General features: G+C 39.6%; 1 protein-coding gene across 5 annotated transcripts in view; it reads left to right on the plus strand.

Annotated features, from left to right (window-relative positions):
- The first annotated feature begins 4,128 nt into the window (after positions 1–4,128).
- LOC117902914 (zinc finger protein 2) overlaps positions 4,129–16,165 on the plus strand; it is a 47,140-nt gene continuing 35,103 nt past the window's right edge. For 4 of the 5 annotated variants that reach the window (XM_034814484.1, XM_034814487.1, XM_034814486.1 and 1 more), the window contains exon 1: positions 6,314–6,665. The gene's annotated coding sequence lies outside the window, so the exon portion shown is untranslated. Of the gene's footprint in view, positions 4,190–6,313; positions 6,666–16,165 lie in introns of those variants that run through there. The other variant, XM_034814483.1, reaches the window with a different exon arrangement.

The following is a 16,165-nucleotide window of genomic DNA, read 5'->3' on the forward strand; positions in this document are numbered from 1 at the left end:
CTCCGAAAGGAAGCACCAACGCAGCACACACATTCCCAATCAGATTTGGACTTGAAATTAAAACGGAAAACTGCCTCAAACCGACATATGGAGGGATAGAGCCTCTGCATTACTAGCAACCAGTCAGGAAGCTAGGAAATAGAAACCACCCACCCACCCCCCAACCCATGCGGCCCTTGTGTGTGAATGTGTGTCCGCCTCATGACCGCGAAATGAGAAAACTTATATGTACATGCTCATGCACATGTTACATATGTATATCCCCATGCATACTAGTATACATATGTATGTATATACATACATATTTATGTACGTACAACTTTAAATGCGCGTACACTCGCATTATGTACATACATATATACATACATATTTAAATGGGTTTGTGTGTTTGTGGGGGCGTTGGTGTGAGCTCGTGTATGTATTACATACATACACATATAATTCGAAGGAGTTAAAAATGCTGGCTTGTTGTTAAAAAAAACAAAAAAAAACCAAAACCTAACTCATGAGAGGACTCTCTGTCTGCCACTGCCCTTGCAATTGACGACGCCGTCGCCGTCGTCATTGCTATGTACATATATCGTCGCCTGATTTTGCTGGAGCTTGGGGGCTGACTGTCAGTGGTACAGCTGTTGGATGCTGACTCCCCTTGAGCCTTCCCAACCCAATCACTTAAACTTCCAAATACATATGTACATATGTAGTAGTACATAAATACTTACATAAATATGTACATACATCCATGGGTACATGGCAAGTGAGTAAAAGCGAGAGTAAGCGAGCAAAAGAGCGAATGAGAGAGGGAGTGTGGTTGGCAAAAAAAGGGGTTTACCTAGCCGCCGTTTCCCATCCCATCCTTCACAATTCTCTTACCCACCTACTCCAACTCATACTCCTACCCCATCATGCATGCGTGTTTTATTCATTTCTAGTTAAAAAGCGTAAACGCAGACGCGAATTTTACGTTTCTGCCTTATTCGCTGGTTCCTTCTTTCAGTTCTGACTTTTTCCAACGAAATGAAAATATATGCATTCGATTACGACGCCGACTGCAGGATCATGTGCAGATGTGTTTATGTGTTAGTGTGTGTGTGTGTGTGTGCGTGTGTGTGCGTGTGTCTGTTCGTGTATGCAAAGGGTGGAGCATCGTGTCACATCGCATCGCATCTTGGTTCACTGAGGTACCAACCTGCTCCAGCTCCATTCTTTCCCGATTTGCCAGTAAATAAAATGGCGCTTGATGACGAACTCGGTTTTATTTAAATGAAACTAAAGCTACGAGCTATTGTATACAAATGAATGTTGTCTGTATGTACAATGTATGTACATGTATGTAAATAAGAAAGTATACAAGTATACATACATATCTATATATATACATATGTATGTATATAGATTTGCACACTTTTATGTGGGTTGATAGCTTTGTATGTACATATGTATCTTTTTATCAGATACATCATGAGTAGTTATTTTCCTGCATACAGACAAACAAATTATTTTTTGGTTCACTGGAATAAGAATAATGACAATCAGCCAAAATAGCTGGTTTCAAAATGAGACGCTATGGATAAGTATATCATAAACTGTTCAGATCCTGATACTAATAACGTTATATTGCATGTATTTAAATGCAAATGTAGGTATTATCATATCATAGCATCATTTCATGTACATATAATCACATTTTTCCTTTTCTCTTATAATAATTTTTAATTTAGACGTTGAAATGCAATGACTGCATCAAGCCGAAGCCGGTTTTGCGCGGTTACCAGGCCAGAAACGCCGCATTTTACACTAATATTCGAAAACTAAATGCGGAAAGTTATAACTAGACACAACTAAAAGAGTCAAACAATCATTCAAAACGAGAAGGGACGTGTGAGACGCTTCTTACGCGTCACAACTTTCATTTTTTCATTACTATAGTTTACTTTAATTGTATTCAAAGGTTAATAAAATGTTTTTAAAGCTTTTGGCATACAAAAAAAAGGTTCAAAGTCCTGTCATAAAATGTAACCTTATTTTCGCGTCTGTCCTGGGGGATTCATCTCCACAAATCTGGCAGGACCCCCAAATATCAAGCTTTTTCCTTGATTTCATAAGAGAAGCATTATTTAACTGTTCCTCCAAGATTTCCACAATAGTTCATATCTTGGGGCTGATCTACATATATCCATATTTATTTGGGCCAACTCCAGTGTTTTTTCTACCTTGTATTCACTTTTCCCCATGGTTTCTTTGCTAAACTGAATTTTTTTCTCAGACTTCGAACACTTAATTTATATTCTTTTAAGCTTTTAAAATCTAGCGTTGCCTATCTGTGGACATTTTTTAAGATCCATTTTAAGCTCATTTTAAAGGACCCGTCTTGCTCTCAGGAACCAGCATTTTCAACCGAAAGGGGGATATTGCGTCAGTTCTTTCACGAGTTTCTTGTTGGTAACATGTTTTAAAGCATTACGAATCATTTTAGATGAGAAAAACCTACTATTTACCTCACATAAGGATAGCTTTCTTTTTTTGGAGTTAAAGATTTGATCCTTCGGCTTTTTGCTTCCCTAAAGTGTTTTCGACGGCCCATAACAACTAATATTTTGTAACTATCTGTTTACAAACGATTTAAACCGACGATTATTATATCAATTAAAAACATAACATATCAAAAAGCTCGGAAAAGAAAAAGTTGATATAAAATACCACTTTTGATGCTATTTGTGTTGCCGTTCAACTTCGCTTCTTTTTAGAAAAATTGCCTACATTATTGAGAGCCCCCAAAATTGTAAGAGTAAGGACACTTCTCTCAGATAGGAGACATCTCAACCTACTTTATATTACTGCAAAGTGCAAACAATTTTGTGTGGAACACATTTTTTGAAACAATAAAGACTGTTGTACGACACGGTGCTATTATTTTCGCCAAAACTGTACATACATATGTACATATGTATGTATGTAGTATGATATTTTCAATACGTGGGGCCATTACATACATATAATAATGTAGATAATGTATACATATGTATGTATGTACATATGTATCCTGTATTCTTCACCAGAAAAATAATAATGTCAACATTTACAGACATCAGCCAGAAAGTTGCCAAGAGACCAAAGAGAACAAAGTTCGACTGCATAAGTTCACTTTACTCGCCGATCTGGAGTGGATCTATCTCAGGCTGTTAAAATAGGCGGTAAACGGCATGATCGCCACTGAATTGATTATAAATATGTATTTAATTTATTCTTGTCCCTGAGTGAAAAACGTCTAAGAGATATCTTAAAGAAAGCTAACAACCTACGTATGCGTGTACATAAATGTGTATTTCTACAGTCATGTTCGGAAAATGGTCACTGGACAGTAAAATGTTGGATTCAGAAAATGCATTGGCATAGTTCTACAGTGCAGTGAAGCATTTTTACATATATTTTCCTCAAAAAGGGTTTTTTAAACCAATGATTGGCGAATATTGCACAAGCGAATAATCCCTTCCCAACATTCAGCTTTCAGTCCTTGAAACCCTTAAGTTCCGACGGCAGTTATGTACATACATATGTATGAATGTACATATGAACAAGAAAATATTGAAGGATGATTTCCCAAGCTACTCCCACACGAGACACGCACGCACACTCTCAAGAAGTGTGTGAGAGGGAGAAAAAGCGGGAGAGAGCGAGAGACGTCCACATTGGTACATTGTTTTATCAGTTCTTCGCCGTCTCCCTCTTTCGTAATTACCACTCTGCGTGGCAATAATTACCCCATTAGATTACCTTGAGACTCTCTTCAGTACGCATGCTTCGATTCCGACTCAATTCCGCCCAAAGAGTACGTACGTGAGAGCAAGAGCGGATGTCACCGCGCAAGGACCAGCAAGTAAACACGCTAAGGTACGTACTGCCGTTCCGCTCCTCGGTGGCCAAAGTTGTTTTCCACACCACCTACCACCTTTGGCCACCGAATGATCTTTGAGTTTGCCGTACCCTATGGATAGTTGTACACTCCGATTAATGCAAAAGAGAGAAAGAGCAACGTGATTCTCTTGCCTGCCTCTGCCCAAACAAACCGTAACAGAGCGACGAGTGAGAGCGAGCGCGTGGAACGCTCATTTCTCTCTCTGCATCTGTATCTGTATCTCTGTCGACTGTCGAAAAAAAACCGTTGGACGAGTCGGATGCGGGTCGGATGGTGAGTTCTGTTCTAAGTTGCCGTGCCTCTGACTGGGACTGGACTGTTACTGTGATTTGTCTGGAAGTTGAATGTGAATGCGCTAGACGGCTCTAAGCCTAAGCTAACCGTACCGCGTACTCCAAAGCAGCCAGTTAGTAAAAACGATTGAAAATCTGTGCGAAACATTTAAAAACAAGTGCTCGTGAAAGCCAGGACAAAAGGACAAGAGTGAAACCGCTGAAATGGCCGCGGAGTCGAAGTGTCCGACCACAAAACAGAGCAAGAAAATTCGAACGGAATATAATACTATTGCCTGTGCTGTAAATGTGTAGATACTGTTATTCCACTTCCATATCTATGCAGTGTAAAAGCGCGAGTGTGTTGTGTATTTGTGTGAGTGTGTGTGTTTGGAACGAAGGTGCCGCCGCCGTGACCGTGCATGTCTCTACCTGAATATGTACATATATGTACCTCTCTACACATATCGCCACCGATCTGTGCTATATTTAATAGTGAACAAAAAACAACAAAACATTTCTAAGGATAAAAAGTGCTCAGATTGTATCTCTCTCTGTGTACATACATACATCCGAAGCGCCGGAATATACATACATACATATAAATCCTTCAAGTGGCCATACTTCTCGATTTTATCCGATTCGATACAGGACTAAAGGGATTGCCGGTTCCCAGAAAGGGATACCCGCACCTAACAAACCCAATCCTTAGCATCGCAAAGCATTCACCCCTTCAATTCCGTTTTATTCCTCACCACATGGCATCATAGGTGTTGTGTGCTTAAGAATGTGCGTGTGTGTGCAACTATCGGGACATTCTAGTAAGAACGATCAGGTCAGGGCCCGTCGCTAAATCAATCCAGGAATGATCGGTCTATTTATGTACATATGTTTTTCATGCAACAAAAATACTTAATTTCAATCAAACTAAGATGAGAATGCGGATGTGGCAAGGAGTAGCTTTTTTTATATTTTAATTGCATAGCGGGCACACATACCCACTGGCAGCAACAAGAAAAGGGTGCGAGAGAATAATGAGCACGTGGAACGATGAGAGGAGAGAAAAGAGTGTATGCAAAAGGACTCTATATCGCTCACTCACTCTCTCTCTCTCTCTCTCTCTCTCTCTCTCTCTCTCTCTCACGGGCCCTGCTTTGTGTCTGCATAGGGGTGAGAGCATTGAATGTCGAAAAGTGCGGGATTTTGAGTAGCTGTGCGTGTGTGTGTGTGTATGTATGTATGTCCGCGAATGCATGCATAAAAAAGAGACAACTGTCTCTCGTTATAAGACGCCAAATAGGAGTAAAGTAACAGTGTTGACATTAAAAATGCAAAAAAGCAAAAAAAGCCTTGGCAAATTAGATTGCCCTCTTGCTCACTTGCTCGCTTACTCTCGTTCTTGTCTAAGCTCAGACGCGCTCACACACACTAGCAGCATATGAAAACGAGTACCCCCTATATAGTATATACAGATGAGAAGATGTACATACATACATACATACATACATATGTACATAAATATACATACATTCGTGCTATTTTCTACATATGTACATATGTTCATATACATACATGTGTATGTACGAGTATATATGTATGTATGTATGAAGGATATTCAAGAATATTCAGTTCCATCATTTTTTCTCTGCATCGCGTATGAATTATAAATTCATTCTCCTTCTTAACCATTGAGTGATTCTTCTCATTCGGGACCTTCCTGTTGCCACACCAAGCACCCCTATGTTGGTCGATTGGCAACAGCAGGTTGCTCACCTGCCGCCTGATCCCTCTCACCTGTCACAGGTCACGGCAATTACACCCTCAATCGCATGTACATATGTATGTATGTATGTGTTTCGGATCCGGATCCTGTTTCGGGCAGCCGCTCTGTTGCGATCTCTCCCCTAATGTCCTGCTTCAGTATCCTGCCTCTTGCATTACTTTCCTCCCTCCATCAATAATTCGCATACATGAGAGCCCAAAATATCAATCCCAAACTGATGTTTTTCCGCAAATTCATGCATTCATACATGTGGATGTATGTAGTCCTTTTGTATGAATTGTGTTGTTGTTTCGACCCAACGAGGAGGAATACATATAGATTTGTAAACTGAACCGTCCCCAGGTGCTGCAGGCCAATCTTAAAAACTCGTCCACGCTTAAATACGCTCGTTTCAGAAGTTCCTATAATATTAAGCATAACATAAAATAGTACAAAACTAGTACGACTACTTAAAAGCCACTAACTATCGTCGATGGTCTATGCAACCAATGCCACAACACAACCCCTAAATAAAATACAATTCGAAATTCACTTCACACGGAAAACAACAAAATGAATAAAAACATCGATTCAAAGCGTTGAAGCTGCGCAATGCCTCTTTGAAGCGAATGTGCTGCAGGGAAGACTAAGAGAATCAGAACAGCTGACAACCAACCCGTTCCGTACGCGTCATACAGTACCCCGAGGACAGCAGGTGAGTGAGTTCGTTCTCTCGGATGGGATGTTATGTTTGTCTATTTGGCTCCTCACCAATTAAAATCACTTTGATGGCTAAAGGCCTTCGACCCCACATAATTAACAGCAGACTAACTCTAATTAGCCAATGACAATTCAGCACGGTTCGTGTCAAAACGAAACGAAACGAACCGAACCGATCCGAAGTTGGCCGAGTAATTAAGCAAAACCAACAGCAAAAACAATGACTAAAACGAGCTTTAGTTCCCCGCTCTCTCTCTCTCTCTCTTCTTTTTCACAATCTCATTTTCAATCTCAGATGCTGCCAGGGCAGTAGAAACAGAAGAGTAAAGCAACAGTGCGCGACACCAACGCGCGACATGATTGGTCGGTCCTCATCTTCTCCTCCTTCTCCACACCTGCTATCCACATTCGCATCCATCCATCCCCTTCCCAACAGTTGTGTGTGTTGCTGCTATCATTGGATTCCCTTCCCCAGCCACCCGACCCCTTTCCATTCCGTTCCTGCTAAAATATACTTCTGTCACTTCTTATTCTGAGTGGTGCTGGTGGTGTTTGGTGTGAGTGTGATGAGCAGAGTAGAGTTAATTGCTGCCTTTCATACTCCCACACCCAGCACTCCACACCCCATTCGTTGGCGTTATTATTACTGGCTATGGGTCGCCTCGGAGTACGTGATTCGTTATCGTCGCTAGCCCACCACCCCACATCACACGCAAAAGGGGAGGAAGCGACTCTCGGCTCGGCAAATGTTAATTACAAATCCAACCAATTAAGCCCACACATACACCACAGACAGTTCATGCACGTTCATATTCATGTATGTACATATGTATGTATGTATGTACACATATGTACTTACATATACCGCACACTGTCTGTTCTGAGTTTCTCATTCTGTCAGTCGAGCGCTCCGTCTCGTTTCACATACATAAAAATATGTATTATCTATGGTACATGTGTGGTTGCAGTAGAACCAATTAAATGAGAGATTTATTTTGTATATGGTACAGAGTAAATACACTTGCACCTTTTCTCGTATTAAACCTACATATGTATGTACATACATACATATGTACATATGGATGCAAATCTGAACTTTTTATATCCCTACGGCGTCTTTCATTAATCACATGCTTATATGTATGTCCATTACGTATATTATATTGTACATAAATACTAATTCATAAATATTTACATTTGTACGTATGTACATACATACAAATGGTAATAAACAAATTTACTCTCTGTAGATTTGACCCCTACTAATTGTCGTACTGGCGTACATACACATACATATGTATGTATGTACATATATATACATATGTACATGTGTAGGTTTATATGCATGTACCTAGACAAATAAATATTAAAAGGTACATATGTATATACAACTATATACTTATGAATAGATGTACTTACTTATGTACATATGTATGTGTGAATGCTTATTATATTCACGAAAAATCATCCTCAACCATCCCTCAACCAGGTCCTCTTTTACGCGGAGCAAAACACCACCCCACAACTTCTTGTGGGCTGCTGCCCAGACCAGACCCCAAAACGAACAGAAAGGAAGCAAATAGCAACGGAAAAGGCGCAAAAATCGATAACTCCGAGCAACGAAATTAAAATATAAAAAAATGCGACTCAAATATACAATAAACAAGAAACGAAATTTCTGCTCCGTATACATACATATGTTTGTATGTATGAGTGAGTGTGTATCGTTCTTGTTCAAGTAACTGTTACTCGCTATGAATGTGTGTGTGTAAAATGGGGTGGTTGATGTACACCGTACATGCAAATGAATGCTGTTCTGCTCGTCTTCTCGAGCCTTTCGTCTCAGATTTTTTGAATGCCAACAGTGGGTGGGGTGGGGTTCTGAATTTGGGTAGATTGTACATATGTACATACATATGTACATACATACATATATCTGATTTTGGTTGGCGTGTGGGTTTGTGGGTGTGATGGTTGGGGGTGTTGAACGTGGGTGGTGTAGAAGGGGCTAAACAGCAGACATCAGTAGGAATATTCTGATCTTCAGTTGAAGTACATACCGCCTTTTCATGTGTACATAACTAGTACTTACATATGTACATACGTATGTATGTATGAACATATGTTGCTTGGGTGGGTTTGGGTGTGATTTTTATTTTAATGGGGAAATAATTACCTTTTTCATATACAAGCTCAACTTATCTATGTATGTATGTATGTACCGTATATTCTTATTTACCATGGCCATGATTTTTTGTATGTCCGACAAGGTGTCTATGTCCAATTCCAATTTCATGCTTTTGAAAATGATTACCATAAGAATCCTCATTCAAATATACATATGTACATGATACATACATACATATGTGTATGTGCATACATATGTACCTCATTGCTGCAGGCATATTGTACGTACGTATCTATGTATGTACATTTACACACACAAATACATGTATACATGCATATAAATGTGCATGTACACATCATCACCTTTGCTAAATAGATATGTACAAGGATTGCGACCGACGACAATGAATAAAAAAGGAAATATGTACATTATGTACATACAAAGTGTAGACGAAGGTGAGGGTGGTTTTTGTTCCGAAATGAGACAAAAAATTGTGGGAACGAGGAAAAAAATCTTTAAGTAGCAAAGTATGAAGGAAATATTGCAACAAAGAGAACAAGAAATGTCCTGCGTGACGGCGACAGACCAGACGCGATATTCGAGTAATTGTGTACTCATCCTATCCCCCTCGCAAACTTGAGCGGCCGAGAAGCGTGGGGCTGTCTTATTTGCTCCTCCACTCTACTCAGTCTATCTCGCTCCCACAGCCGCAGTCACAGCCACGGCACGAAACACCAACACCCACAAGTCTGAGCGTTTTGCTTTCCTGAGTTGCGTTGCCATAAGAGACGTGACGAAGAGTACGTCGAAAACATGCGCGAAAGGGACACAGCAGCAGGAAAGCTAAGCGCAGCGCATTATGTATAAATTATTTATTTACATTATATTTGTAGTCACAGTCTCTATGGTCGCTGGGCTGTCGGTGTTGGTGTGATGTGTGGGAGTGGGGTGCATGAACACGATACGAAAATGAACGACGATGTTGGTTTCGGGTCCGTCTCGTTGAGCCGCCACATTGTCTCCTTTCATCTCCCAGCTCAAAGCCGCTGATAGACGAGCGTGTGTGTGTGTATACTGTAAACTGTAATTCTATGCACACTGACAAGACACACGAACGCACACACAAAGAAAGGGGTAAACAATACAAAATGCGACAAAAAGAGAATTAACAGAACAGCGAATCTGCTGGAACTTGAGCACAATACGAACCCACAGCCGAACCGAACCCTTAGGTACCCACCACCCACCTCCCTCTGCTCAATGAACTAAGGTTGTTTGTGTGTTGGGTGAGGGGGAACCTGTTTTCGTTTTGTTGTTGCTCGTACGAGAAAAGCGAATTTCTCAGTCGGCAAAACTGTTTTTAAAGAGAGGGTAGTGAGAGAGACCCGAAGAGTTAAGCAATTTGGCTCGCCTCGCTCTCTCATTGACAATGATGAAGTTCTCTTTGCTCTCTTCCGCTCCGCTCTCTTTACCGCTGCCAGTCAGTCTGTCTACTCTCTTGAATTTGTTTGTTAATACTAATTAAATTAAAAGTCTCTCTTCTCTGGTTGCTCTTTCATCTTATCTTAGTTTCTGTCCCCAGCTCTCAGCCTCTTTCTCTGTTTCACCTAACCGCTCTGTCGCTTCTCTGTCTGTCTCGTTCTGTCCATTGTGTGAGTGCAGTTGAGCTTGCATATATATCTACATGCATATATATGTACGTACATATATGCACAACCAGTTAAATGGGCGTGAACGAGATGGAGTATGGGTGGCAATGATTTAGTCGTGCTCATTGTTTTTGTTGAATGCTGAAAATGCTGCCCCGCCGTGGCTTTCCGTTCTGCTCTCTCGCAGTCGCACTCGCGTAGCTTGCTTATGACGTTCATTGCTATTGCTCGGTAACCCTAAACCTTAAACCCCATCCCATCCCATACTAATCCTGTGCTGAGCATTGTGCGCGTCAATGAGTGGAGTGCGATGCTGTGCTCTGCTCTGCGCTGAATAGGCGTGGCGTAAAAATGTACTCCACTCCTCGACTTCGACTCTCAGACAGTCTGGCTGCCCTGGCCATACAAAATCTGCATAGCGTCCATAAATACTTACATATAGATACTACATACATGTGCACACACATGCAAAAACATGTACATATGTCCATAATTGCCAGCCATTAGGTGTACTCTAAGCGAATATGAATGTGAATGCATCCATACATAAGTATATATATATATGTATGTATATGTACATATGTATGTTGAGCTTTGTGTGCGCGCTTGTTCCTCATATGCAACATACATATGAATGTATGGATGTGTGCATATATATGCATGCTCCCATGCATACTTTTGGCTATGTAGGTGTGTACATGCACACAAGGTTTTCGCTCCACACTCTGTCGCTCTCACTGTACGTACATACATACATATATACAAATACATGTATATAGAATGTAGTTAGCCAGCCATCCTCAACCAACTCATCATCTCTCACCCACTCGAACTTGTGCTCAGAAAGTGGCACATAAATCGCACTCAGAGTCAGATCCAGAGCGTAGGTGTGTTTATGTGTGTGTGTGTGAGTGCGAGTGTGAGTATGAGTGAGGAGCTCTTTGCGATGTGCGTTGAATATTTCGCAACCAGCACGGTCTTTGGGGCCTCAGAGCATCTTCTGATTGGTCGTTTAAATGAGAGCTGTGCGCCCGCGCCTGCCCCCCTTGGAAAATGCTTTAATTAACGTTCCCATATTATAAGCATTCCGAGTATTTTAATTGGTGCAGAGCACAGGGCTGGCACAGCCTTCAATTCGCTCCAAGTACATATGGATGGATGAATGGATCTACACCGCCCCGTCAGTACAATAGGAACAAATATCAGTCCAATTCTTTGTTAAACCAAATTTTTTGGGACCACCTTCGACTTGTTTCTTTCCAGAGGGTTGTGCCTACCACATGTCGCATACAAATGTTACATGATCATATGGATACATATGTATGTATGTATGTATGAACTATGTACATAAATATACTCATACCTTTTTATGATCTGAGTTAAACATTTTACTTAATTTATGTGGATAGCAAACTAGTATATGTATATCGGTTAGGTTTCAATTTAATTTATTTTGGTTAATATAAATATGTACATACATATGTATATAAATATGTACATACATATGTATATGCATATGTATATGCATATGTATATGCATATGTAAATATGTATGTGCATAGTTCACTTGAGCTTCTAATCACTCTTATTCCATTAGATCACTGTTGGCACTGCACACATTCATACAAATGTGCTACTTCATTTGGCCTCGGCTTTAACTGCGAGTACATATGTACATACATATGTACATATATCCACGAGCAGTACCTGTCTTGCGGGCCATGGCCCTTGGTGAGCGCGTCAGGTGGGTCATCAACTCACGTGAGTGGCAAATAGCGTGCGGCGCGTGGTGAGTGGGTCAAATTGTTGCAGAGTTGTTCGTCCTACATGCGATGATGTACATAGTATGTACATAAATACATGTACATACATACATATGTATGTATGTTGTATCGCATTCTTGACCATAGCTTGTTTTGTAGTGTTTATGTGTCGTGTGTGTGTGTGTGGGGGGGTATTTTGTGCGTGCATTTTGACACCTACTCCTCATTTTGTAATGTTAGTGCTTGCTTTTATCTTTACGGTCAATAAAGGTTTCGTGTCCCTTTTTGTATTATTTTTCTTTCAAAGTATATGTACATACATATGTATGTATGTCACCCCAAATAGGCCTATCACACATAAACGGACGGCACACATCTAAAGTTTCGCTTGTTGAATGTTTTTCGATAGTAGATCGAGTAGCGATTTGAATGGATAGATTTACATATATGAACATATGTACATAAGTATGTTCATATACTTATAAATACATATGGGCGACAACAACAGGACGATTAATTAGAGACTATTATAATACGCCATCTAAATACATATGTACGTGCATATTAGGTACATAAAATACATACATTTGAGTTCTGAGCAATTTTAAGAAGATTAGGTTGACTTTGAAATTTATTTATGTTAAATTTTTTTAAAGTTAACTTAATTGTAAGGTACATTCTCTTTATGTAATTAGTGTATGCTTCGTTTTTTTTTTGAATAAACATAATTAAATCATTTGTGCACTCATTTCAAAATATGTCAAAATATATCCATCAAATCACATCCATTCCCAAGTGGGGAGTTTTAATTATGCCGTAGCCAATGGCAAGCAATTGATAACGATTTGATGGGAACCAAAAATAGTCACTAATTAATCGTCCTGTGGTTGTCGCCACGTCACGAGCAACCACCCTCTGTATAGACTTTGGGGTTTAATTGGACGATGACAGAATCGTTAAGAGGTGGTGGTGGTGGGGCAAGCAAGGCATACAACAAAGTAGTCTCAGAGGAAGCTGTGATTGGCTGGCCAATGGAAGGCCAAAGAATGCGTCGTCGGTTATTAACCGGTGCGATATCCTGATAGCCTGATTCGGGATTTAGATCTGTATTTAATTAAACCCTAATTAAAGATTTGGTACCAGGATACCAGGACCGACCCAATAAAGTATCTATATTCTTCATTAGGTTACAAACTAAGTCGATAACAAATATCTATACATGTGTATGTACATACATATGTACATACATAAATACATACATACATACATTCGTACATACATATGTATATACATGTACAACATTTGTACATACAGCTTTGTTCATAATAATAGTGGTGCCGCATCTCACGACTTTCAAAGCTTTTTTTGCCACACTTCCAATCCTTCAATTTAAACAAGTGATACCTTTTTGAATAGACTGGAATGTCAGCAATATAAATTCGATACATTAGCAGTCATCCCCATAAATACTGCTGTTCATAAAAATAAGTAGTAGTTTTTTATAAAATAAAAAAAAAACCAATCTCAAATTGTTCCTTAAGTTTTAATATATAGATTTTAATCAATTTCGTCATACCCTCCTGAAATTGGTCATTAAGGTCCTTCAAACGCTTTATTAGTATTTGAGCCAATAATTCTTAAACCAATTGTGAAAACTAATAATAGATTTGTTAAATATGAGATTTCGGTCCAGGGACTGAGCTGTAGAATGTAAAACGTCGATTTGTTCCGATAAAAATCATTTCCTAGCAAGCTTTCCTGACTGTTTTAGATGATAGATGAGTATTTTTCTTCAGTCTGATACAGACCCGACCACATGGGTTTTGGGTAACTTAAGTCGTGCACCCATGTGTCGTATTACGAAGCGCGTAGCTTTCTTGGACTTCTTGCGTGGACTTCTTTATAATAAGTAATCAGGTGTCTATTAACTATCAGATAACTGACAGAGCGATATACATTTTTATACCCGGTACTCGAAGAGTAAATAGGGTATATTGTATTTGTGGGGAATAACGGTTGTATGTAACGCTCAGAAGGAAACGTTTCCGACCCCACAAAGTATATATATTCTTGATCAGCATCAATAGCCGAGTCGATTGAGCCATATCTGTCTGTCCGTCCGTCCGTCTTGTTTGTCGGCTAGTTCTCAGAGACTATAAGAGCTAGAGCCACCAAATTTTGCATTCAGACTTCTGTATGCTCACACTGTTACAAGTGTATTTAAAAAATGAGCCCCGCCAAAAGGGCGAAAACCTCTCAAATCTACAATTTTGAAGATAAAAGAAAACGCCATTCCGTAGGGAATGACCATATCTATCAGATCACCAAATTGGGATCCAATTGGATCATTAATATAGCCACAATAAAGAAATTAATTTGCAGTGGCTAAACCCACCCAGCTCCGCAGCTTATATTTGTTTTTTATATATTCTCTCATTCACACTCTGTTTTGCGCAGTTTATGGCCTCTGCCCCTGACACGTCTCTGCCTCTGCCGTCTCTCTGCCGCGACTCTGCCATGACTCTACAGTGCGTGTCTCTAGGGGAGGGTGGCGAGCTAAAGGAGCGTGTTGGCGTGAGTGGTGTTGTTGATGTAGATGACAGATGAAGAAAAAATTTGACAAATAACCGCTGAAGTGCAGATGTAGTACTGAGTGCCGGGTATAAAAGTTGTGACGCGTAAGAAGCGTCTCACACGTCCCTTCTCGTTTTTCCTAATTTTTGAGGGTATCGAAGGATTGGTTTGCCTTCGACCAACCTCTAAAAGATACGTTTTTCGCATAAAAGACCAGTCTTCAGGGTTCTTCTTCTAGTAAAAATTGTTTATTACAATAGTAAGAGCATCTTCAATTAAGTTTTAAGTTCCATTATAACTGACTTTAGTTCAACTCTTAGGTCTCCACGACTGTACCAAGCAATGATTTATTCAACGCTCCAAAAAAAGAGCGCCGCTATTTTAAAATATTTTTAAATTTTTATAAAATATGTTTACCCACTATTACTATTTTTTTGAACAGCAGATTTCATGTCTATTTGTCAAAAATCATGAAAAACTAGAAGATGGAATGCAAATGTTATGTGGTTTTTTCTCGTTTGTATTTCATACCTTCCAATCTATTCACAAAGTGATTACTTGTTTAATTTGAAAGATGGGAAGTGTCTCAAAAGCTTTGAAAGTGATGAGGTGCAGCAATACTATTTTTTATGTACATACATATGTGCACATTTATTTGTTTGCTCTCATAAGGTTTAAAGGCCACTAAGTTTTTTATTATTTTGTTTAGCCTTTTCTTGGTAAGGTTGCCTAAATCGTCTACATCGACAGACTATTATCAGATGTAGAAGAGATACATTCATAGGAATTTAAACATGCCACCATGAAAATCGTTTCAATTTGCAAATGCACTTATGAAACTACATATGTACATACTTAGGAAAAATAAAAAAGTCAGCTGGTTCCCTTTACGGCTTCGCTGCTGACCGAATAATGGTCGTTGTTTGAGATCAGAACAATTAAATGTGGTTCTGCTCATGGAAGTAGCTCTGCTCTGCGAGTGGAAAGGCGAGCACACGGGAAAGGTAAATAGACAGACAGACAGACACGCAGCGGTAAAAAACACAAGCCCAAAAATGTGTTGAAATTAAATTTTTCAACGAAATTCGTGTTTTAATGTGACCATTATTATAGTTACTGTATAATTATTAGAGGAATTATTATTAAATTGGCGAATCATTATTATCTTCCTCTCCCACTGCACATTCGCGAAAGTGTGTCTGCGTGTGAGTGTTGTTAGAGATCGTTCGGTTGTTACCCGTTGGGGGCAACGAATTTGTTGAGCACAGGGAATACGGCTACGCAGACCTAAGTGAATTAAACTTTCTTCTTCTTTTTATAAAGAATTTCATATAAAGATTATACACAAATATTTGTACTAAATATCCATATTTGGCTATCT

This window comes from Drosophila subobscura, chromosome dot, assembly GCF_008121235.1.
Source record: "Drosophila subobscura isolate 14011-0131.10 chromosome dot, UCBerk_Dsub_1.0, whole genome shotgun sequence".
Classification (NCBI taxonomy): Eukaryota; Metazoa; Arthropoda; class Insecta; order Diptera; family Drosophilidae; genus Drosophila; species Drosophila subobscura.